Genomic DNA, 25,222 nt, shown 5'->3' with positions numbered 1-25,222 from the left:
TCTGCCCTAGGAGAGAAACATCTGCCGCTGCCTAAAATTGAACTCTCAACCTTCCAAGGCGAGGCGAGCGTCTTCACAATTATATACAATAAAACAAATAAATAAAAGAGAAGCAGAACCAAGCCAAAACTTGGTTTTAAATGTTTTTTGGTGGTAAAGTCAGCTTAATCTCAGTCCATTCGACATGTTTTTGGAAGACGAGAGGGGAGACTAAGTGATCTTACTCCAAGATCTCATAAGACATTTCAGCCTGGTAGGAAGAGCTTCAAAAATGGGCAGACTTGGGTGATTGCAGCCATTTTTCCCCCCATTTCAATTATTAAAGTCATCTTTATTCTGATTTAATTGGAAGGAGGCTGCAGATCCCACACTGGGGGTGGGGTGATATGCATCCTCTTGCAAGCACTGATAGCACATTGTCAAGCATTCCCTTAGTTTTATTGTAATTCATTCACACATAAAAAATCATCATTTGGTACCATCATGACCCCATTCTAATGATACAGAGGTGTGCCAGTTCAGGATTGGCTGTCGAAGTTTTGTTATATGCATTGTGCATTGAAATTTATGCCTGCTCAGAAAGTAAATATCTGGCAGCGATCAAGAAATTTTGCAATGTTTTTTTTTTCCTGGCCCATGTTTAATATCAGTCTATTTTAAAAGAATCACTAATAATTTACTGCGCTGTTTTCTTCTCAATATCCAAGAGGCTTGTCTGGTTCTTGTTCCTGCCTTTTCTCCAAGATAAATTGTTGCAGTTTCCCCATTTTTATGATGAGGTCTTAAGGCTGAAATAGATCACTTAAAAAGACTGGTCTTCCAGTTGATGAAAATCAGGAAACGGAGCTCAGGGTTTCCGGCTCAGTCGCAGGCAGCACTTTATAGATTGTCTACTTTCAAGGTTTCAGGTGGTGGTGTACTTTTGATAGTGATTTATTTATTAATTAATGTTTATTTATTTATGTTCCCTCTTTATTATATTTATAAATACCCTAAGGCCATGATGGTGAACCGATGGCATGCGTGCCAGAGGTGGCACACAGAGCCCTCTCTGTGGGCACGCACACCATTGCCAGCAGCTCTCTGGTTTCCTCCATGCCAGCTGGTCTTCGCGGGCACTAGAGCACCAGAAAATGGCCTGAAAACAGCCCAAAAAACAGCCTGAAAACAGCCAAAAAAACGGCCAAAAAACAGGCATGTGCACACCAACCAGCTGGTCTTCGGGTTTCCGGCACTCCAGCACACGCACATGCATGCATGTTCTGGTTTGGGCACTCGGTGCCAAAAAGGTTCGCCATCACTGCCCTAAGGTGTCGAACACACTTAACAGAGTGTCATGCCCCAGCATATAACTTTTATATACTGTTGTTGCTCTCTAGCCCCATCCAGTGGCCGGAAGAACAATTAACAATTATATTGTTTGAAGCTGACCCAACCCATTTTACCCATCAGCCCGCACTCTCAAAACATGTGCACGCTGGGAAGCCAGACTCCATTTCCTTTAGCATTTGGAGATGGCATGTATGTATCCCTATTTTCCCCAGTTTCACCATATCCTGGTCTTTCAATAAAGTATCCAGATCTACGCAAATGGTCTGTTTTATTGGAAGATAGGTGGGTTTAGCTACATGTCGAGCTGCACACAGACCAACGTTTAGTGAGGACAGAACACAGAGGTAGCCCTAAACTTCCGACCACAATTGAACCCAAAATTTCTGCCACTAAACAAGGCAGCTGTTTAATAAGCTTTGCCCCATTTTACGACCTTCCTTGCTTAACTTGTTGTTAAGGGATATACTGCACTTGTTAAGTCAGTAACACAGTGGTTAAGTGAATCTAATTTCCTCATTGACTTTGCTCGTTAGAAGGGCGCAAAAGGGAATCACATGACCCTGGGACTCTGCAACCGTCATAAATACGAGTCAGTCCCTAAGAGTTGTGTGATCACAGGGATGCTGCAATGGTCATAAGTGTGAAAACAGTTATAAGTCACCTTTTTCAGTGCCAAAGTAACTTTGAACACTCACTAAACAAACTGTAGTAAGTTGTGGACTGCCTATACTTCATATGCGACAACATCACCCAGAAGGCAAAGATTTGGCTCTGCAATGGATGCAGAAGTTTCATTTCTTCTCCCTTTGGGCCACCTGATCCTCTCCTTTTGCCTGTCTTGCCTTCCAAATGATGTTTCTTTTTTCCTTCCTGAAGACTTCATATTCTGTAGAATCTCTCTGTCCTTTTTCATTCATTCTCTCTGTTGTTACGAAATGAAGGAAAGAGGACAGAGTGGTATTCAGGTGCTTCATAATAATAATCATAAGTTTATTTGACAATCATATATAAGATAACAGGTAAAAGTATAAACATAATTTGAATACATGAAAAGAGTAAGTAAAAAGGAATATTAGGACAGGGACGGAAGGCAGGCTGGTGCGCTTATGCACACCCCTTAGAGACCTCTTAGGAATGGGGTGAGGTCAACAGTAGACAGTTTAAGGTTAAAGTTTTGGGGGTTTGGGGAAGAAACTACAGAGTCAGGTAGTGCATTCCAGGCATTGACCACTCTGTTACTGAAGTCATATTTTCTGCAATCGAGTTTGGAGCAGTTTACCTTGGCTTTGTATCTATTATTTGCTTGTGTATTGTTGTGGTTGAAACTGAGGTAGTCGTTGACAGGAAGGACATTGTGGCAGATAATTTTATGTACTATGCTTAGGTCAGACTGAAGTCGGCGTAGTTCTAAGTTGTCTAAGCCCAAAATTTGGAGTCTGGTGGCATAAGGTATTTTTTTGCGGTTAGAGGAATGGAGGACTCTTCTCGTGAAATATCTCTGGACTCGTTCGATTGTATTAATGTCCAATATGCAGTGCGGGTTCCAGACAGATGAGCTGTATTCAAGAATTGGTCTAGCAAATGTTTTGTATGCTCTAGTACAACATTACCAGAAAAGAAGCTACGCAAAATTAGGTTAACAATTCTTAATACCTTTTTCGCACCAGTTTGTGCAAACTGTTGGTGGAAATTTGGCCAAGGTTGCCAAACCTATAGCGACGGCCGGCTGACCACGCCCCCAAACCTGTCCCCCGGTCACCGTTCACACACCCCACCCGCCATGCTCGTCACCGCCATGTTCATGCACGCACATCCCATTGCCTTGAAGTCCAATGGGATGTGCTTGCATGAAGAACATGGTGGCGATGGAAGCATTTTTTTCCGTAACCTCCAGTACTTCTTCGCCAGCCGCTTTCCAGCAGTGGCGGCTGGCTGAGGGCTGCCGAAAACTCCGGTCAGCTGCCTTCTGGACTCTGGACCAGCTGCCGCAGAAGGTAAGCAGCCCGAACAAAGAGGCGGTGGTTGGGGAGAAAACGGGGCCGCTAAAGGAGGGGAAACGGGGGCGTCCGGCGAAGGGAGGGGGTAGATAGGTGGAAATTCCAAAAAAATCCTACCTTTTCCTGTGGGCGTGGTTAGGTGGGGGGGTCATGTGTCTGAGTGGGCGTGGGCATGCGTGATGTCAAGTTGGCCACACCCACTCAATCACATGCCCCCCCACCTAGTCATGCCCACTGAACCAGTAGCGAAAAGTTTTGAAACCCACCACTGAAAGAGGACTTAGCTGTACTCCTTCCTTCTCCTAGAGGAAGGAACCGAGAAAGGAACCTCGCTAACTTATCAAGTGGTTTAAAAAAAGGAAGCAGATTTGTATCTTACGACGTGCATGATTAATCTAGAACAGTGTTTCTCAACCTTGGTAGCTTGAAGATGGGTGGACTTCAAGCTACCAAGGTTGAGAAACACTGATCTAGAACATAGAACATTGAACAGTAAGACCGGAAGATGTCAGAATTGCCACCCTGAGCTCCAGCCTTGCTTTGGTAGATGTCAGCCTGCCATGGACTATGGGGGGAGGAGAGAGCTGCTGGGAGGAGGAAACAGAAACAGAAATCATTGTGCCATCTCAAGATATCGGCTCACCATTCAAAGACCAAAACCCTGGGAGTGGGAGTGAGATGCAACGGCCCCTTCTAATCTAGCCCGCTGATGCAGGACCTGCTACCCAAACAATTCCTTTGGATGTCCCAAGGGTGTTTTTTCAAGAGGCAATTGGACTTTCTGGTTTTTCTTTGAAGACGTTTCGCTTCTCATCCAAGAAGCTTCTTCAGCTCTGAAGAATTCCTTTGGATGTAACTGGGCAATAGAGAGATAACAGGGGTGGGAGGGGGTGCAGAGGAATGGAAAACGGAAGATGAGCTGGGGAATCTTCCTACGCAAACGTTGAGTTCTGGCTTTACTATACCGTAACCAATTGGCTTTTAGTAGGAACCTGGTGGTGCAGTGGACTAAACTACTGTTAAAGTAGTATTTAGCTGCCAGCTGCCTGCAATTACTTCAAGTTCAATTCTCACCAGGCTCAAGGTTGACTCAGCCTTCCATCCTTCTGAGGTAGGTAAAATGAGGACCCGGTTTGTGGGGGCAATAAACTGACTTTGTATAAAAAAGAACACCACTTAGGGGGGCCCGAAAGCCCTTCTAAGCAGGTATATACAAAAGTATGAAGGCTATTGCTTAAAAGCATTGTAAGCCGCCCGGAGTCTCCGGAGAAGGGCGGCATATAAATCAAACTAATAAAATAAAAATAGTAGATATCTTTCACATAAATGGAATTGAGGGTCTTCCTTTCCTAGGAGCCCTGGAACTTTACAGGGATTACAGGGTCACAAAAAGGTATTTTTAAAATTGATGGTCACTGGCTGGTGACACAGGATTGAAGGAACCAGGGGAAACCAGCAATTACTGTCATTAATGTGTCTCACATTAAAACAGCAGAGAAAACACAACTCCCCAGTCCCATCGTTGAGCTGAGGGGGATTTGACGAATGCAGACTGGGATGCTATCTTGTTGACTCATGAAAGAGTCCATAGGGTGGAATAACGTAAAACTGGATGATGAAAAGTCTCATCGGCAAGGAGATGCAGCTTCGATCGAATTTTTTGTCAAAGAAACCCATTTTTGCAAGAGAACAAGCACAGGCTGAATATGTGAGCTGATATATAATCCAAGTATCGCTGGAATGACTTCCAGGAAGAATACGCAGGAGGCCAAGAATAAACATGCTTTACAACAAAATGTGTTCGAAATAAAACTCCATCTTGGTTTTCTCTGGAGTTCTGCAAGTCCTCAATTAAACGGCAGATTTGGCTTGAAAGTTTGAGGCGTGAACTTGATTCGACCAATAAATGCAGAAAGAAAAAATGAGATGGGGGGGGGGGAGGGAGAGAGAAAGAGAGGGGGGAGGGAGGACTGATAGAGAGATAGGAAAGACAACAGAGATAGAGATAAGAGACAGAGAAATTAGAGAGATGGATAGATGGAACGATGGATGGATGGACATTCCTTTTTTGCCCCAGAATATTTCACAAATTGCCCATTTAGAAAATACAGGTAATCCTCTACTTAAAATAGTTGGTTTATTGATCATTCAAAGTTACAACGGCACCGAAAAAAATGACTTATGGACGTTTTTCATAGTTATGACCTTTGCTGCATCCCCATAGTCACGTGATCAAAATTCAGACGGTTGGCAACTGACATGTACTTATGACGGTTGCAGTGTCCCAAGGTCACGTGATCCTCTTTTGGGACCTTCTGACAAGCCAAGTCAATGGGGAAGCCAGATTCACTTAACAACAGGATTACTAACGTATCATCTGCAGTGATTCACTTAACAACTGTGACCTGTTGGGTATCTTACCAGAGAAATTTAGTAAAGAAAATACATATTTGATTATGCATGTAATAACGGCAGCAAGAATGGTATTTGCACAAAATTGGAAAGCAGGAAAAATTCCTACAAAGGGAGAGCTAATTAAGAAAATATGTGCAGAAATGAGTAGATTAACATTAGCAATTAGAGGGAAGGAAGAATCGGAGTATTACAACATATGTGGGCAATTTTATCAATGGATAGAGATTGAATATGGACAATAGACAATGTAAAAATAAGAAACATGGGGAAAATATGTTGTAATACATTAAATTTACATGTAAGAAGAATGATAAATATGTACTAAGAAAATGATGATAAATGTTGAATATGAGGACACAAAAATTTTTGTACCCAGATGTTACACTGGTTGATTAATGATGAATTGTTTGTTTAAAAATAAAAAAAACTTATTTAAAAAAAACAACTATGACAAGAAAGGTCATAAAATGGCTCAAAATTCACTTAACAAGTGTCTCACTTAACAACAGAAACTTTGGGCTCAATTATAGTCGTTAAGTCAAGGACTATCCGTATAGAGACTTGCTAAAGCTGTCATCTCAAGAGAAATGACAAGTTGGAATAAGTCTTGGTCAAAATCAGGTGCTTTCAGCTGATCTTTGGTAGTGCGGGGGAGGGGAGGGCTGAAGACCCTGCTTTTAAAAAAGAAAAACAGCTTTAATATGATGTGATGCTGATTGTGATTTAATTTTTTCGAACTAGAATTCATTGGTTGCCGTGTGTGATTGGCAAACTCCGAACCCTTCTTGGTGTACATTTAAATGAAAATTAATATATTTTTATTACTTTATTGTATACACAAACAGTGATTGGCATGGTGGCCTAGTGGTCAAGAAGCTTGCCTCTGCTTGGAAGGTTGAGAGTTCAATCCTAGGTAGCAGCAGATGTTTTTCTATCAGGGTGCAAAGAGAAAATATCTGCTGTGAACTCCATGTAGGTGTCAGGAAGGGCATCTGGCCAGTAAATGCTCAGCTCCATCCAGTCCCATCCCGTCCCCCAACGCTACCCCGAATAGGGGCTACAGGGTCATAAAAAGTTACAGTTTTTTATTGTATATAGAAATAACTTTGATCAGAATGCAGGGTCCTCTATTTAATTGCATATTGATGACAACCTTCAGTGTGGGGTAGAGATTAAATTAATCTTTCAGGGGTAAAGGCCACTGTTGTTCTCCACACAGGGCGCAGTTGAGCTCTTAAGAGTTCTACTAGTGCAGAAGCTCAGCTTCTGAAACTGCTGCAGAACTCAAAAATCCCTGTTTTATTTTATTTATACGATTTTTAATATTACATTGCGGATGCAAAATGTATCAGCAAGGCTCGGCGAATTGACTGAAGTAGAGGAAAAATGTGTTCTGGGAGAAACCAGAGATCTGAGATTTTCTTAAGTGATCTCTACACTGTTACATTTCTATAGGCTCTTTAAATCAAAATAAACCATAACTGGAATATGTGGTGAAATAAAAATTCAAAGCATTGGGCAAATGGAAAAACCAAATTCAATTCAAAGTAAGGTCCCTAGGACAACTCGAACTGACCCCCAGGCTTCCCACTCTCATATATATTTTGCTTTAACATACAGCAGAAAATAAAGATTTATTTTTATCTTTATGTCTATGGAGATTCTCCGTCATCCAGGTCATGGTTGTCCCAAAGGTGCTTTTTCAAGAGGCAACTGGACCTTCTGGTTTGTCTTTGAAGACATTTTGCTTCAGTTTGTCTCTACAGCTAGTCCTTGACTTACAGCCATTCGTTTAGTGACTGTTCGAAGTGACCACGGCACTGAAAAAAGTGACTCGTGATTATTTTTCACAATTTTTTTTTTGCTTTAATTTATATTTATTTATTTATTTATTGGTTCGATTTATATATGCCGCCCTTTTCCGGAGACTCAGGGCGGCTTACAATGTGTTAAGCAATAACCTTCATACTTTTGTATATACCTGCTTAGTAGGGCTTTCGGGCCCCCCTAAGCGGTGTTCTTTTTTATACAAAGTCAGTTTATTGCCCCCACAATCCTGGTCCTCATTTTATCTACCTCAGAAGGATGGAAGGCTGAGTCAACCTTGAGCCTGGTGAGATTTGAACTTGCAGTAATTGCAGGCAGCTGGTGTTACTTAACAGTGCTTTAGTCTGCTGCGCCACCAAGGAGACTCAGGGCGGCTTACAATGCGTTAAGCAATAGCCTTCATACTTTTGTATATTTATACAAAGTCAGCTTATTGCCCCCACAATCCGGGTCCTCATTTCACCTACTTTTGAAAGGATGGAAGGCTGAGTCAACCTTGAGCCTGGTGAGATTTGAACTTGCAGTAATTGCAAGCAGCAGATGTTAATAACAGTGTTTAGTCCACTGTATTACAGGCTCTTCATGATGGATTTACCATCATTGCAGCATCCCCAGGGTCACATGATCAGAATTCGGATGCTTTGCAACTGACTCGTATTTACGACGGTTGCAGTGTCCCGGGGTCATGTGATCCCCTGTTGTGGCCTTCTGCCAAGCCAAGTCAAGGGGGAAGCCAGAGTCACATAACAACTGTGTTATTAACTTAACAACTGCAGTGGCAGGAAAAGTTGCACAATGGTGCAACTTAGCAACTGTTTCGCTTAGCATCAGAAATTTTGGGCTCAACTGTGGTCGTTAAGGTGAGCATTACCTGCATCTACCATGTTTCCCCCAAAATAAGACCGGGTCTTATATTCATTTTTTCTCCAAAAGATGCATTATGGCTAGAAAAGATAATGAAAAGAATAGAAACCCAGATGATGCCTAGCTAAATGAAAAAGGGGGAGGGGGGAAGGAAAAAGTGTTGCTATAAAAAGTGTACATGAATGATGAAATAGTTGTAATTATTAAACAACAAAGAAATTGAAATGAAGATGTATATAAATAGAAAATTGGGGCTGCTCGAATACCATTCTAGATTGAATTGAAAATGGAAACAACAAGGGAGTGGGAAAAGAGAGAGGAGTAGAGAAAGGGTAGGAGGGGAGAAGAGAGGAAAGGAGAGAGACAGATAGAAAAGAGGGAAAAGGAGAGGAAGAAAGGAGAGAGGAAAGAAGAGTAGGAGAGAGGGTTAGAAAAGGAAGAAGAAGAGAGGATTGGGGGGGGAAAGGAAGGGGAAGGCGGAAAGGGAAGGAGAAGAGAAATGAAGAAAGTAGAAAGGGTCAGAAGAAGGAAGAGAAGGGAAGAAGAAGAGGAAAAGTTGAGGCAAAATACAAGACAGGAAGTGGTAAAAGAGCAGCCCCGAACAATTAATAATTAAAAATAGTTAAAAGATGATTAACAATGAACAAGAGACTGTACATTTAAATATGTTTATGAGAAATAAAAATAAAAACTTTTTTTTTTAAAAAAAAAAGCAGGAGACCCTATACAATTTGAGACAAAAAAAAGATGCATTATGGCTTATTTTCCGGTTAGGTCTTATTTTGGGGGAAATACAGTACTAAACACCTCCGTCTGGTTGACAATCTTAACTGGGGCTTATTTTTGGGGCTTATATTACGAGCATCTGGAAAAATCATGCTAGGGCTTATTTTCCAGTTGGGTCTTCTTTGGGGGGAAATACAGTACTAAATGCCTCCATCTGCTGACGATCTTAACTGGGGCTTATTTTTGGGATAAGGCTTATATTACAAGCATCCTGAAAAATCATGCTAGGCCTTATTTTCCGGTTGGGTCTTATTTTCAGGGAAACAGGGTATTTGTCTAAGAGGCATTCTTTGTTGAATATTGCCAGTGCCCCCACCTCTCAACTTATTTCAATACCTTTCAGGGGTGCATGATGAATCCCCCTTCTCTACCAGGATGAAACCAAGCAGAAAAGTCTATCGGCGACGGAGTCAAAATTCGAGAGCAAATAAACAGGAACTGAACTACTGCTTTGCAGTTTAAATAAATGTTTCTGTCATGCCCCGGCCAGAGTCTGAATCTGCGGGGAAAGATGAGCTGGAACAAGAGCTGACAGAGATGCAGAGGGCGGCTCTGTTGGCCTTGGAGGAAACTGGGGGAGGGCAGAGTCAGTCCGGGCAAGGCTTTTCAAGATTAGAAAGTCTTGCAAACAGGGAGGAGCAGGAGAGGCAGAGCTCAGGCGAAGAGCAAGGACCGCCCCATCCTGATCCTAGAGCATGGAGAGAAGAGAGAAGGTGAGAACAACACAGAATGAGCCAGCTACGAGGGAGGAGAGTACGCCGCCCCACTTCACAAGGCATACCTGGGGACTGAGATGTAAGGAGGTGCTGGTGGTTTGTCGGGAACAAGCATTGAATCTGTGGAGCCTTGTGAGCACTTGCCGACACCTGGAGGTTACTGTTTGGGTAAACCTGGCTTATTGGACTGCTGGCCCTGGTTACTGTGGCTAAACCTGGCTTACTGGGCTGCTGGCCTTGGTTACTGTTTGGCTAACCTGGTTTACTGGACTATTCTCAGCCAGAGGTTGTTGAAGGTGCGTGTGAGAGCTTTGGACTTGTAGTAAACGTGGGGGACGTTTGGGAACAAAGTTGGAGCAATAAAGGGGAGTTAGACCTGTTCTCTGGCGCTGTTGCTTTCGTGCCACGCCCCGGATCTTCACAGTTTCGCTCATTTCTTACCATTAACATTATTACTGTGGACAACAAAATGCAAATGGAGTGTCAGGAGTTGCATGGGTTCAAAAGCAGCACTTTTTTAAATTTTTTAAGCCGAGCAATTAAGACGGGGAGAGACAAGGACCCAGCATCTGATCTTTATAGCCCTTTCCACTTGGCAAAGAAAATATCCTTCACATTCCTACATCATTTTCCCAGGGATCTGAAAATGCCACTGCATTTTGGTGGTGCGGTGGTTTTGGTTTTACAAATAGTCCTCGACTTACAACCGTTCATTTAGTAACCACTCAAAGTTACAACAGCACCGAAAAAAGGGTCATATGACCATTTATCACAGTTATGAAAATCGCAGCCTCCCCTTTTGGTCACGTGATCAAAATTCAAACGCTTGCCAACTGACTCGTATTTATGACGGTCGCAGTCTCCTGGGGTCATGTGATCCAGTGGTGGGTTTCAAATTTTTTTACTACCGGTTCTGTGAGTGTGGCTTGGTGGGTGTGGCTTGGTGGGCGTGGCAGGGGAAGGATACTGTAAAATCTCCATTCCCTCCCCACTCCAGAGGAAGGATACTGCAAAATACCCATTTCCTCCCAATCAGCTGGGACTTGGGAGGCAGAGAATAGATGGGAGCAGGGCCAGTCAGAATTTTAACTACCGGTTCTCCGAATTACTCAAAATTTCCGCTACCGGTTATCCAAACTACTCAAAATTTCCGCTACCAGTTCTCTGAACTACTCAAAATTTCCGCTACCGGTTCTCTGAACTACTCAAAATTTCTGCTACCAGTTCTCCAAAGTACTCAAAATTTCTGCTACCGGTTCTCCAAATTACTCAATATTTCCGCTACCGGTTATCCAAACTACTCAAAATTTCCACTACCGGTTCTCCAGAACTGGTCAGAACCTGCTGAAACCCACCTCTGATGTGATCCCCTTGTAGGACCTTCTGACAAGTAAAAGCAATGGGGAAGCCAGATTCACTTAACAACCATGTTACCAACTAAACAACCGCAATGATTCACTTAACAACGGTGGCAGGAAAGGTGATTAAAACGGAGCAAAACTCATTTAACAATTCTCTCGCTTAGCAACAGAATTTTGGGGCTCAGTTATGGTCGTAAGTTTTATTCAGCCTTTGGCCTTTTGTTTCCTTTTCAGATCTGGCCACCCCAACGAGAACAATTTCCAGAATCTGAAAAAAGTATTGCTGGCTTTCAGAAATGTAGCTTTTAGAATTGGAGGCAGCTTTGGAAAAAAAAGGGTATCTTAGAATAGATCCCTAATTAAAACCTAGAGACTGCATTACCAATTCATATTGTTCAAATGTATGCCCCCCTACAGTTGGGAAACAGTTTTTTATTCACCTGCAGAGCTGTTAAAAAAAAAAAAAAAACGGGGGAAAAAATGTAAAATCCTAAATCTTTCTCTTCTTTCAAGTAATGCCAGACAGAATTCACTTCCCCCCCTCCCGAGTTTCAAAGTTCATTAAAAACATCACCTTTTGAAAGGAGAGATTCGATCCCAGGAGTGATTTATGTAAAAGTGGCGGGGGAAAAAAAACCCTATTCGTTTTTCAAAGCCCTTCCTTCCCCAATCGACTCTATGAAGATCGGTTCTGATCATTTATAATTAAGGTTTTCCAAACCGTTAAAAAAAACCCAACATCATAATTAGCAAGCAAATGCTTATTCCTCCATTTCTGTTTCAACAAATATTAACTTTGATCTGCGTAAATTGACGAGATCATTAATGACATCCAATGACAACCCACATGACAAAAATGTCTATTGATATTAAGCTAATTAAGGCTTTTTTTTTAAAAAAAAAAGCATTTGTAATTTAAAAGTTGTTTCCATAAATACTAGAGAGAGGCAACAGTAATTGCTTGTATTTATACATTTGGATTGTATTTTTTTTTTTTTACAAATGCAGATTTCCTTCAGAAAAATAAATAAAAGCTTGCTCGAAATGATTTATTTTTAAAAAAGTTTTTTCACTCTTGAGAGGATAGGAAGTCCAATTTTAGGATGGAGACAATGTTTTGACATTAAGGCATCTCAACTCTGGCAAATTAGGGAAACGCCTGATTATTAGGCTATTATTCCTATCATTTCGCACACTAAAATAATTTTTCTTTGTGCTTGCTACTGTTTTAGCTTCCAAAAATGTTTCCGCTTTTGCAGTGCGTAATGGTTTTAGTTTTACATACATGGAAGGCCTTAAGTGCGCTATTTTTGTTTGTATATCTCATGGAGGGATTGGCAAAATACATTTTTGCTCTTTACAAGTCTTGATGAAATCTGTGACTGTCAGCACTTAAATAGTGCCAAAAAGTGTCTTGGACACCACCCAAAAGAAGAAATAAAAGTTTGCATTCCCTAAAGAAAGTGTTATTCTACTTGAAATCCACAGGGCTTATTAAATTCTGGAAAACACGCTTTATAGAATCCACTCCCAAATATATTTATACGCTGCTAAAACTCTCTTTCTTTGCCTGTGTGCAACTGTTTACTCAGCAAAATGGTGCAGCGTAGGGTACTAATGTTTGGACCAAGGTATCTTCAAATGGACTAATTTACAGAAGGTGTCCAAAATCCAGGATCCAGGACTCTCACGGAATTGAAATCTGGCAAATTTTATAAAAACTTTTAGGACATAAACATTATCACAGAACATTTTATATATAATACAAAATATCATAAAACGTTTCCTGCGGTCAACCCCTGAAATGTGACTGTGCTATACAGTTCGACATGGGTTACTTTCAAGGCAGATGCATCTCAGAAAAATCTCCCTGAATTTTTAAGAACTTTTTTTAGAAGTTCTGCCACTGAAATAATGTGAATGATGTAGGAATAGTACAGGGTCAGCTATATGAACACTGAAGGACCCTCTTTATTCACATTATTATAAGAAAGAAATGTGCTTGTTTAGAGATTACACTAAGTCAGCTAAATTCCATTCTTGGTAATATATATCTTCTGAGGGGCCTAGTTGTCAAGGATGCAAGGACATCCATATGAAACAAAAGTTACTTATTATCCAAAGCAGCCATGAATCTACGCATCAGTAATCACAGAACTGAGGAAGGTTGTTTAGCTAAGATAATCTTATGAACTAGAAAATAATGTAGGAATTTAGTAATTTAGAAAGTATCAATTATCATGTAACAAATGTATGTTAACCATATATGGAAAACTGCTGTGCTCACAAAATCCTTTGTCTTGGATATGTATAAAAACAGTTGTGACTTCCGGTTTCCCTGTCTTCGGCGTCGGCGGTGCTCTTTGAAGCTCCGCCAGCCCCGCCGCCTGTAGAGCCGCTTCGAAACGAAGAAGCGGCTCGAAAACTTCTAAATCCTAAAGGATTGAAGAAGAGAGACCGCAGGGCACTGGTTGAGCCCCTGTGACCCCCCAGGGAAGTTTCTGGGGAGAGAACAGGCGTGGCTCCCTTCCAGCCTGCTGAAACTCCGGGCGACGTGGGACGATTCTGCTTTTGCAGAACAAGCCGGCTGCAGGAAACTTAAAGCGAAAGAACCGGCTTTAATAAACAGCGAAACTACCTGAATCCTGAAATTTGGAAACGCAAGTATCAACACTTTATTGACTTTCAATTTGAGAAATGCGAGTGAGTGAAAGTGCTTTGAAAAGAAAAAAACATGGCGCCTAGCCTCAGAGTTAACGAGCCAGTGAATGTGGATTGGTGAAGTTATCTTGTTTTGTTACAAAGTTTCCAAGTTGCTACAAAGTTGCCTTGCTTGTTATAAGAGAAACAACAATTTCTCCCCTTTTAATACTGGACTTTGCTTTATTCTAGTCTTTATTTGATTAAATCTGGGGGACTTTTTTAGAAGTTTTTGTGCAGGAGGGAAAGGAAAAGGAACCTCCCTCTTTAGAAAAACTAGATCACGAGCCAGGATGGCTTCAAAGAAGCAGGAAGGGAAGGCATCAGGGGGGGGATCCCCCACACACAAACATGAAAAGCAACCTCCCCCTGCTCAACAGTTACAAACTCAGAAAAAAAGAATTTGATGTGGGAGATTTAAAAGAATTTATTTCTAAAACTTTGGATGATAAATTTCAAAAATCCCAACAGGAGATAGATGATAAACTTCAAAAATCACATCAGGAATTTATGCAGGAAATTAATGAAGTTAAAGACATGGTGAATCAGAATCAAAAAAAGGTGACCAAAAAAATATCAGAAGTGGCGTCTGGCCTGGTAGAATTTATTGGGAAAGTTGATTTTAAAGTTGAAGAATTTAAATCAGAAGTTAATGTTAAGATGAAAGACAATGATTATAAAATTGAGGAAGTTGACAATAAAATGCAGAGAATTGAAGATGAGATTGTTATGATACAATTCCGGGCGATGGAATTTGCTATACGGCTTCGGGGAATTCGAGAGGAGGAGAGACAGGACTTGAGACAAGTTTGCTCTGAAGCCTTGGCCAAGATTTTACAAGCTAATCCTGATTTGGTATTTCATAAAATAGATAAAATTTACAGAGTCAACTCTTGGGTGGCCAGACAAAGACAACTGCCTAGAGATGTGGTGATATATTTCACTGATAGAGAAATTAGAAATCACATCCTGCAAAAATCTTTTCACACCTCTGTACAAGTGGGGGGTTCACGACTTGAAATTTTTAAAGAATTACCTCCTAAAATGCTGAAAGCTAGAAAAGAATTTGGTTTTCTTGTTAAGGAATTGAAAAATTTACAGATACCCTTCCGGTGGGACGCACCAGCTGGGATAATTTTTAGATACAAGGGAGAAGGATATCGGTTGAATACCGTGGAGAAGGCACAACATTTTTATAGTACTATACTTAAGGAAAGAACTCCATCTCCACGTACATCTACAGTTTTGGAGATTAAGGAGAGTGAAGAGAGGCAATTGGAAGAACAGTCTAAGCAGGAATTAGAAACAGTGCAAGGTGCAGAAGGAGGCTTTCTGAGTGAGCCCTTGCTGGATTCTTCTCCAATTTTGGATTTGATTCAGTTGGCTGAAGTGAAAGATCAACGTATAACTAGAGCTCAATCTAAGCTATTTAAACAACAGCAACAACAACAACAGGAAAGACAAGACAAGAAGGCAGTTAAGAGTACCGTACAAGAGAGTGGCGCTATGGGAGGAGCGAGATCGAAGCTTTCGGATGAACTTCAAAGATATTGCTCCGCGCTCCAGAAAGAGGCTGATGACCTTTAAGTGTCTATCTTGGAATGTCAATGGGTTGAATTCAGCACAGAAAAGGAAGAAATTATTTACATATTTGAAACAATTTAATAATGATATAATATGTTTACAAGAAACGCATATAACTACTCAAGATCAAAAATATTTGATAAACTCAAAATTAGGAGCACATTTTATATCTTCGACTTCGCAGAAAAAGAATGGTGTGGTTATTTATGTAAATAAAAAATTAACAGCGAAAGTTATAGAAGCAGATCAAGATGGTAGGTTTGTAGCAATTGAATTGTTAACAGCAAATGGACCAATTCTTCTGATTGGAATTTATGCTCCCAACCAACAACAGGATTATTTTTATAAGATATTACATACTAAAATATTGCAATGGGACTATAGATCTATTTTAATTATGGGAGACTGGAATGGAGTAATTGATTCTAAACTAGATAAAAAGAGCTTGGCAAAGTCTAGAATTAGACTACCACAGACTTTTTTTGATATGAAAGAAGATATGGAATTAAAAGATGTTTGGAGAATACATAATTCAAACGTATTGGATTACACTTTTTTTTCTGATAGACATAGATCTTTCTCTAGGATTGATTTTATCCTGTTGTCAAATGATCTACTTGTTAAGACCAAAAGAACAAAGATTTTTCCAAGAACTTTGACTGACCATAGCCCTGTATGGATAGAAATTGAGATGGATAAGGTTGAGAGACGTTCCTGGAGATTAAATGAGAACTTGTTTAGATATGAAAAAAATACAATAGAACTTAAAAAGCATTTGAAAGAATTTTTTGAAATAAATTTGAATAAAGGTACTCCAATTGAAATTGTTTGGGATGCAAGTAAAGCTTATATGAGAGGGGTACTTATCTATATGAACTCTAAACATAGACAGTTCCGACAAAAGAAAAGAATTGAGTTGGAAATGGAAATAAAGAATAAAGAACAGCTACTTATTAAAAATCCAACAGATGAAAGAATTCGAAGTGCTATAAAACTTTTGAAAGACCAATTTCAAATGCTTATGGCGGAACAAGTTGCAACAAGCCTACAATATGCGAAGCATAATACATTTTGCAACGCTAACAAACCGGGCAGATGGTTGGCTTACACATTGAGGAAAAAACAAAGTATACGGACTATTGATAGTATTGATATTGGCGGGAAAGAAATCTTTCAACAAAAATTAATTAAAGAAGCTTTTGTGGACTATTATACTAAATTATATGCTAAAGAAGAGGTGCAGAATGGACTTATAGAAAAATATTTAAATGATAAGAGAGTTACAAAAATTACTGATCAACAAAAGGAAAGAATGAACTATCCCATAACAGAGGAGGAGATAACAGCAGCAATTAAACAGTTAAAAACAGCCAAAGCTCCTGGCACGGATGGTTTGACTGCAGTGTATTATAAAACTTTGCAAGCTGAAATGGTGGGACAACTTAGAGATTTATTTTGTAACATTCAACAAGGGGGTAAAATACCCCCATCTTGGACAATTGCTTATATATCTTTGATACCAAAAGAACAAGTTGGTCCTAAAAAACCAGAGAATTATAGACCAATATCTCTTTTGAATACAGACTATAAAATTTATGCGAAGGTATTAGCCAACAGGTTGATGCCAGTAATTCAAAAGGTGATTCATGAGGACCAAGCGGGATTTATTGAAGGCAGATATATGAAGGACAATGTAAGGCAAGTAATAGACTTATTGGAATATCTTGATAAGAATAAACAGATTCCTGCAGTGCTGGCTTTTTTGGACGCAGAGAAGGCCTTTGATAGAGTGGATTGGAATTTTCTATTAAAGACTTTAAAAAAGATGGACTTTGGGGACCAATTTATACAGGCAATCTCAGCAATTTATCAAGAGCAAAAGGCACAGATTATTATTAATGGAAGTTTGACGACAGAGTTTAAAATTGAAAAAGGAACAAGACAGGGATGTCCGTTGTCCCCACTTTTATTTATTTTAACATTGGAAGTCTTGTTAAACACAATACGGGATTCTAAAATTTTGAAAGGCATAATGATAAGGCAAGAGGATTATAGAATAAAGGCATTTGCAGATGATCTGGTGGTTACCCTATCACAACCAATGGAATCAATAATCTTGATGAATGACATTATACAAGACTATGGTAGAGTTTCAGGTTTTAGATTGAATTCAAAAAAGACTAAAATGATAGTTAAAAATATGACACAAGATCGTAAATATGAGCTTGAAAGGAGGGCAGGTTTTGAAATTGTACCTAAGGTAAAATATCTTGGAGTTCAGGTTGCAGAATCAAATTTGAAATTGTTTCAAAATAATTATGAGGTGTTGTGGCGAGAGGTCCAGAAAGATATGGAGACCTGGAAAAAGCTGCAACTGTCTTTACTTGGAAGAATAGCAGCAGTTAAGATGAACATTTTGCCAAGACTTCTGTTTTTGTTTCAAATGATTCCGGTGCTTAAAAGTGATAAACAATTGAAAGTTTGGCAGTCTGGTGTGAATAAGTTTGTCTGGAACGAGAAGAAGCCGAGAGTGAAACTGAAAATTATGCAAGATGTTCCAGAAAGAGGAGGCCTTAAACTCCCAAACCTACAGTTATATTATGATGCTGCAGCTTTAACTTTAACAAGTGATTGGTTTGGAAGTAAAAAGACTGGAATATTGAACGCAGAAAGTTTTGATCTCGAATTTGGATGGCATGCTTATTTATTTTATGACGACAAAGTAGATAAAGTCTTTAAAAGTCATATACTTAGAGACTCCTTGATGAGAGTTTGGAAGAAGCACCGACTCAAATGGGATTACAAAATACCGCTATGGCTGGATCTTGGTCATACTTTGTGGAATACAAATATAATGTCACTCGGGGGGTTTTTATACAAAGAGGTTCTTTTTACAGATGCGGGCAGATGGCAGCTGAAGACATTACAGACACTGTTGGATGAAGGGCTTAATCTAACTTGGTTACAATATAATCAATTACAACTGAGATGGAAAGAGGACCAAAAAACTGGTATTATGTTGCATGAGGAAGAATTGGTTAGACATATAAGAGAGAAAGGCCCAATGCATATTAAAAGGCTTTATAATGTTTTGCTAGAAAGGGATTCAGAAACTGAATTAGTTAAAGATTGTATGATTAAGTGGGCACAAAATTTTGATGAACCAGTGATGTTGGAAACATGGGAAAATATTTGGGTTCAGAATGTTAAATTTACACAGTCCCAGAACTTGAGGGAAAATTTCTATAAAATGTTTTATAGATGGCATTTAGATCCCAAAAAGTTGTCATGTATGTACCCTAATGTTCAGCCAAAATGTTGGAGATGCGAATGTTTGGATGCTACGTATTATCATGTTTGGTGGACCTGTAGGAAAGTTAAGGCTTTTTGGATAAAAATTTGGTGGGTCATGCAGAATGTTTTAAAGAAAAAAATTCAATTTTCTCCACAATTGTTCTTATTGGGTATAGTTAAGGGTTTTACACGGGGTGAAATAAAACTAATATTGTATATGATAACAGCAGCAAGATTGTTGATAGGTAAATATTGGAAGAATGAAGTTTTGCCTACTATCGAGGAATGGACTTTGAAGATGGCTAGTTTTGCAGAGATGGCGAAGATTTCAGCGTATTTAAAAGATTGTTCACAAGAGACTTATGAATGGGAATGGAAAAGGTGGATAGAATATGTTCAGAACAAATACCAAACTAGAAAGTATCAAATAGCTTTTATTTGAAAATAATGTATTAGAAATATTTTAATGTAAAGAGATAAAGAGGAAAAATTATATAGGGGGAGGGACGGGTTCAGGCTTATATATTAGTGTCATTAGTTATGAGTATGTAATAGGGAAGTCTGGGGGGGGAGGGTTAGGGAGGGTTAGGGAGGATGGGAAGTTTGGGGCGGGAGGTGGGGGGTGAAAAAGGGGGTGAAAATGTAATTGTAAAACTTTTGCAATAAAAAAAAAAACAGTTGTATCAGAGCTCTTCTGGGTTCAGAATTGCAGGTACAAATCTGATTCTGAAACTGCGCAATAAACTGTCTCTGGCTGACCAGGAATGTTGTTTGGTCTCATCATTCCATAACAGAAAGGCATTGAGGACTCAAAGGATAGCCCAATGGGCCATGGGTTGTCAGGTTTCCATTAATAATTTCCCTCAAAATCTTAGTTGGGACCTTCACCAGTCCTATCCAGAAGTCAGAATAACAGAACAGAGTTGGAAGGGACCTTGGACGTCTTCTAATCCAGCCCCTGCTCAAGCAGGAGACGCTATAGTCACTTCCAACTCTGTTAATCTGTTAAATCTGAAATTTCTCCTTAGTTCCAGGTTGCTTCTCTTCTTGCTTAGTTTCTAACCATTGCTTCTTGTCCTGTTTTCAGCTGCTTTAGTGAATAGGTTGACCCCCTCTACTTTGTGGCAGCCCCTGAGATATTGGAAGACTGCTATCATGTCCCCCCTAGTCCTTCTTTTCATTAAACTAGACATACCCAGTTCCTGCAACCATTCTTCATATGTTTTAGCCTCCAGGCCTTTAATCTTCTTTGTTACTCTTCTCTGCATTCTTCCTAGACTCTCAACATCTTTACATTGTGGCAACCCGTAGATATTCTTAGAGACCAAAGTGAAAATTTGCCCCAAAGACTAAAGTCTTCTTACCAGTTGTTGTAGTCATACACAATAAACAGTTGCAAAGAGCAGTAAAGAGCACACAGCTAACAGCAAAGAGTCAGTAAAAGGGAAACAAATCAGGTTTCTAGCTCCCTCTTAAGGACATTGGCTACAGAGCTAACTAATCAGGACACAGTATGATGCAATACAGCACTCTTAAAGCTATATTGATGGTTTATATATTGCCAACCCAACAAGTTAGTAATAATCATTTCCTAACACTTTTGTCAAAAAAGAAGGACATCTCTTTACATAAAAACGGCCCCACTGGATCAAGCCAACAACCCATTCAGAAGCTCTCAAGTACCGTGTTTCCCCAAAAATAAGACCCTGTCTTATATTTTTTTTGAACACCAAAATAAGTGCTTGGCCTTATTTTCAGGGAGGTCTTATTATTTTGGGGCGCGTGGAACAAGACGGTGCTCCTTTTGCCGTCTTACCTGATTTCCAGCTCTGTCTCCCTAACCCTAACCAGAGGAAATGGCAGGGACCGGCTGCACTTGTGTTTAAATATTTTTGAGGAGGGCTTATTTTCAGGCAGGGTTTATTTTCAGGGAGGGCTTATTTTAGCACATGCGCTCAAAAGCCTGATTGGGCTTATTATCAGGGAATGTCTTATTTTCGGGAAAACACGGGTAGGCATCAACCACATCATTCAGAAGCTTTCAAGCAGGGATGGGACATGTCCCACTGTGAGAAGTGTTCTCTCTATTCACATTTTCTATTCCATACATGGTTTTATATATATTCTACGATGTCATCTGTAGTTTCCTTCATCCAAGCCTTTCTTCTTAAGAAAGTTGCTCTGGTTTCCTTACTAATTTGGTGATGCTTCTTTTAACCCACTTAGCCAGTTCTTCTTGCCAAGTCTTCAAGTCCAGATTAATTACAGGTTGAAGTTTTTCCCCGAGCCCGAAAACTGAAAGTCTTAGAGCCTCATTAAATAATATCCTTTACCATTTCCCACTGTTTGGAAAAATCCACATAACTGCCCAGCTTAATTCACCGTGGACTTGATTACTTTCAGAAGGCAGGGAAGGATGTCCGTGGCTATTCCACTAGAATAATAATAATGTCTTCCCATTCAGAGAATATATAACTTTTGGTGGAAAAGGGACTAGCTTATTCTTCTATTCACCTGGTTTAGGTTTTTTTCTTTAATTAATTTTATTAAATATACAATTTAAAAACTTTAGACTTGGTGCGACTTGTCTGGTACATACTTTTCTAGCACTTTTTCTTTCGTATATATTACAATATAATATCATGCATATTCCATATATACTTTTTGTACATTCAATCACACTTCAGTTACATACATATTCCCTTCGTACCTATTCAAATCCAATTTATTCCTATCTAATATTTCTTAATTTTATTTTATTTATTTTTCTCCCCTTTCCTTCACTCTGCTTCTAATTCTCTAGTTTCAGTTTCAGTTTATTTAGATTTATATACCGCCCTTTTCCCAAAGGACTCAGGGCGGTGAACAGCCAAAGATAAAACACATACAATATAAAATTTAAAAAACAATTTAAAAACATATTAGATAAATTTGGCCCATACTAATTAACCTAACCCTTTTTTAAAAACAAATTAAAATTAAACAATTAAAAGGAGTTAGGCCAGCCCAGCCTGTTGGAATAAAAAAGTCTTGAGGGCACGGCGGAAAGTGCGTAAATCCGGGATCCTCCGTATCTCCGGGGGGAGCTCATTCCAGATGGCAGGTGCCCCCACAGAGAAGGCTCTCCCCCTGGGGGCCGCCAGTCGACATTGTTTGACTGACGGCACCCTGAGGAGCCCCTCTCTGTGGGAGCGTACTGGCCGGCGAGAGGCTACTGGTGGCAGAAGGCGGTCTTGTAAGTACCCAGGTCCTACACCATGGAGCGCTCTAAAGGTGGTAACCAATACCTTGAAGCGCACCCGGAAGACCACCGGGAGCCAGTGCAGCTTGCGCAGGAGAGATGTTACATGGGAGCGCCATGTCGCTCCCATAACCACCAGAGCGGCCACATTCTGGACCAGCTGGAGCCTCCGGGTGCTCCTCAAGGGGAGCCCCATGTAGAGACCATTACAGTAGTCCAGATGGGATCGCTACATTCCTCCTTTTCTCTAGCCATTTATAAAATGTATTCCAGGTTACATAGAATTCCGATTCATCTTTATCTTTGAGCTCCATTGTTAACACCTGGCTTAGTTTTTTATGGACTAGGACTTTATTTTATAAAGTTTTGAGGGTCAGAATAATATTGCCTGATGCTGATTGTAGCATTTGAAAACTGCACAGTCCAGACAGACTAGCTTTCAAATGCTATAGAACTAAGCATCTTTTTCTAGTCTGTGGGGTGGAATTTAGTCTGGATTCCCAGGAGGGAGGGGCTGCATTCCAGAGGGGGACATCACAGTTCTGTGGAACAAATAGGGTGAAGACAAGTCCTCCCTAAGAGTTCCCAGGGTATATGTTTTATGGTGCCCGTAGCTCCTTTAGTTTAGCCAGACTTTTGTCTATTGGTGAAGAACAATAAAGAAAACTGCTTGGTAAAACCTCAGTCAGTCTATCTTGGGTTTTTGGAGCCTGACAGTCTACTTCTGGGTTTCAACAAATGGCTTCCAATCCTGATGTTGATTTTCTACAACTTTGCTTATTCTAAAACTAGACTAAAATATATGAAGAACAATTAAGGATCTGGGCCTGGCTAGTCTAGTGAAGAGAAGGACCAGGGGAGACATGAGAGCAGTCTTCCAATATTTGAGGGGCTGCCACAGAGAGGAAGGGGTCAAGCTATTTTCCATATCACCTGAAGGCCAAGCAAGGAATAATGGATGGAAACTAAACAGGGAGCAATTCAATCTGGAAATAAGGAGACATTTTCTGACAGTGAGAACAATCAACTAGTGCAGTGTTTCTCAACCTTGGAAGCTTGAAGATGGGTGGACTTCAACTCCCAGAATCTGGGAGTTGAAGTCCACCCATCTTCAAGCTACCAAGGTTGAGAAACACTGAACTAGTGGAACAGAAGTTGCCTTCAGAAATTGTGGGAGCTTCATCACTGGAAGCTTTCAAGACGAGACTGCACTGCCATCTGTCAGAAATGGTGTAGGGTCTCCTGCTTGGGACTAGATGACCTACAAGGGCCCTTCCAACTCTGTTAATCTATCTATGCTATCTATTCATTCATTTGTCAAATTTAAACACAGCCCATCTCACTCACAGATGTGCAGTGCACAGTTAAAACCATAAAAGCAAAAAAACAAAACAAAACACCACAACCCCTTATAAAGTACTTTATAAAGTACTCAGTAGATTCACTGGCCTATAACCCAACAGAGGCTTCTCACACTTCAATTAAGGGTCCCAAAGTCTGAAATTTTAATGCAGGGCTGTTTTAAAACAGGACTGTGGATGTCATCTCACATGACTTGCCAAGGGCTGCATTGAGTAGACAAGATACAATTTTACTTACATTTAGAACATAGAACAGCGTTGGAAGGGACCTTGGAGGTCTTCTAGTCTAGCCCCCTGCTCAAACAGAAGACCCTACACCATTCCAGATAAATAACCGTCCAAATTTCTTTTTAAAATTTTTTATTATTATTATTTTATTATGACACATTAAAACAATACAAAACACACAACATTTATATATATATATATAAACTCTTTTTACAGCTCTTTCATAGTGATCCTTACTTATTATTTACTATTTATACAATTTTTAACTTTATCTTATTCCATATTACTATCTGTCCTCTTCATTTCATCTGCCTTTTAATTCTCCTTTACATTTCAATCGCTATGTTGTAATTTACCAATTTTCCCCATTAGTTTTAACATTTCTTTTTCTGCCCTTTATTCTTCTTCCTCATTTTTCCTTTCCTCCAACCACTCATACCATCTATGCCAAATTTTATAGTATTCTGTATCCTCTTTTTCCTTGAGTTCTTTTGTCAGTCTGTCCATCTCTGCATTCTAAGATTTTTTTAATTAACTCCTCTTCTGTTGGTGCATTTTCCTTTTTCCAATTTTGTGCATAGACTAGGCGGGCAGCTGTTAAAATGTGTAGTATTAAATATTTTATTTCCTTTGTATAATTTTCCATGAAGATCCCTAGCAAGAATGCCCAAACTTCTAATCTCTAATCAAGGAGAGAAGCAACCTAGAACTAAGGAAATATTTCCTGACAGTGAGAACAATTAATCGGTGGAGTGATTTGCCTTCAGAAGTTGAAGGGGCTTTTATCCCCAAAGGCTTTCAAGAAGGGACTGGACAGCCACTTGTCTGGAAGGGGATAAAGTCTCCTGCTTGAGGACTAGCATCCCAGGGTCATGTGATCTCCATCTGCAATCTTCCCAACTGGCTTCTGACAAGCAGAGTCAACAAAGAAAACCAGATTCACTTCACAACCCCATAATTCACTTAACAACTGTAGTGATTCATTTAACAACCATGGCAAAATCAGAAGCAACTGACATAACAACCATCTTGCTCAGCAACGGAAATACTAGTCTCAATTGTGGTCATAAGTCGAGGTCTACCTGTATGTAATTTGTCTTTTCCATAACAGCTGTATCACCAGTTGTTGAAGTTTTTAGCAGCTGCTTCAATGCTTTGGGGAAATGCTGGTGGCTACTGGCCAGCAAGCTTTGTCCCAGGAAGTTACTATTTAGTGTATGTAGGCACAACTTAGCTAGATAAATCACAGAGGATATTGTTAGAGTTTGCAGCATTTCAACCAGCACACAAGTAAATAATTCAGCAGGATTCATTTATATAAGAAACTTCTTTATATACAATACCATGTAGCAGAAGCCAGAACCAGAACTCAAGAATCCAGAAGTACATAATCAATAATCACAGAAGCTATAATGCAAGACAACCAACTCTTTTATACATAACAGTCAAGCTAAGCCACGCCCAGGCTCCAAACTGTCTGAGTCACCAAACAGTCCCCATTGGCTGACCTGTTGCC

Source organism: Pituophis catenifer, unplaced genomic scaffold (genome assembly GCF_029215685.1).
Source record: "Pituophis catenifer annectens isolate HBS135680 unplaced genomic scaffold, rPitCat1.0.hap2 SCAF_14, whole genome shotgun sequence".
Classification (NCBI taxonomy): domain Eukaryota; kingdom Metazoa; phylum Chordata; class Lepidosauria; order Squamata; family Colubridae; genus Pituophis; species Pituophis catenifer.
The sequence above is the reverse complement of the archived record's forward strand: the minus strand, read 5'-3'. Positions refer to the sequence as shown.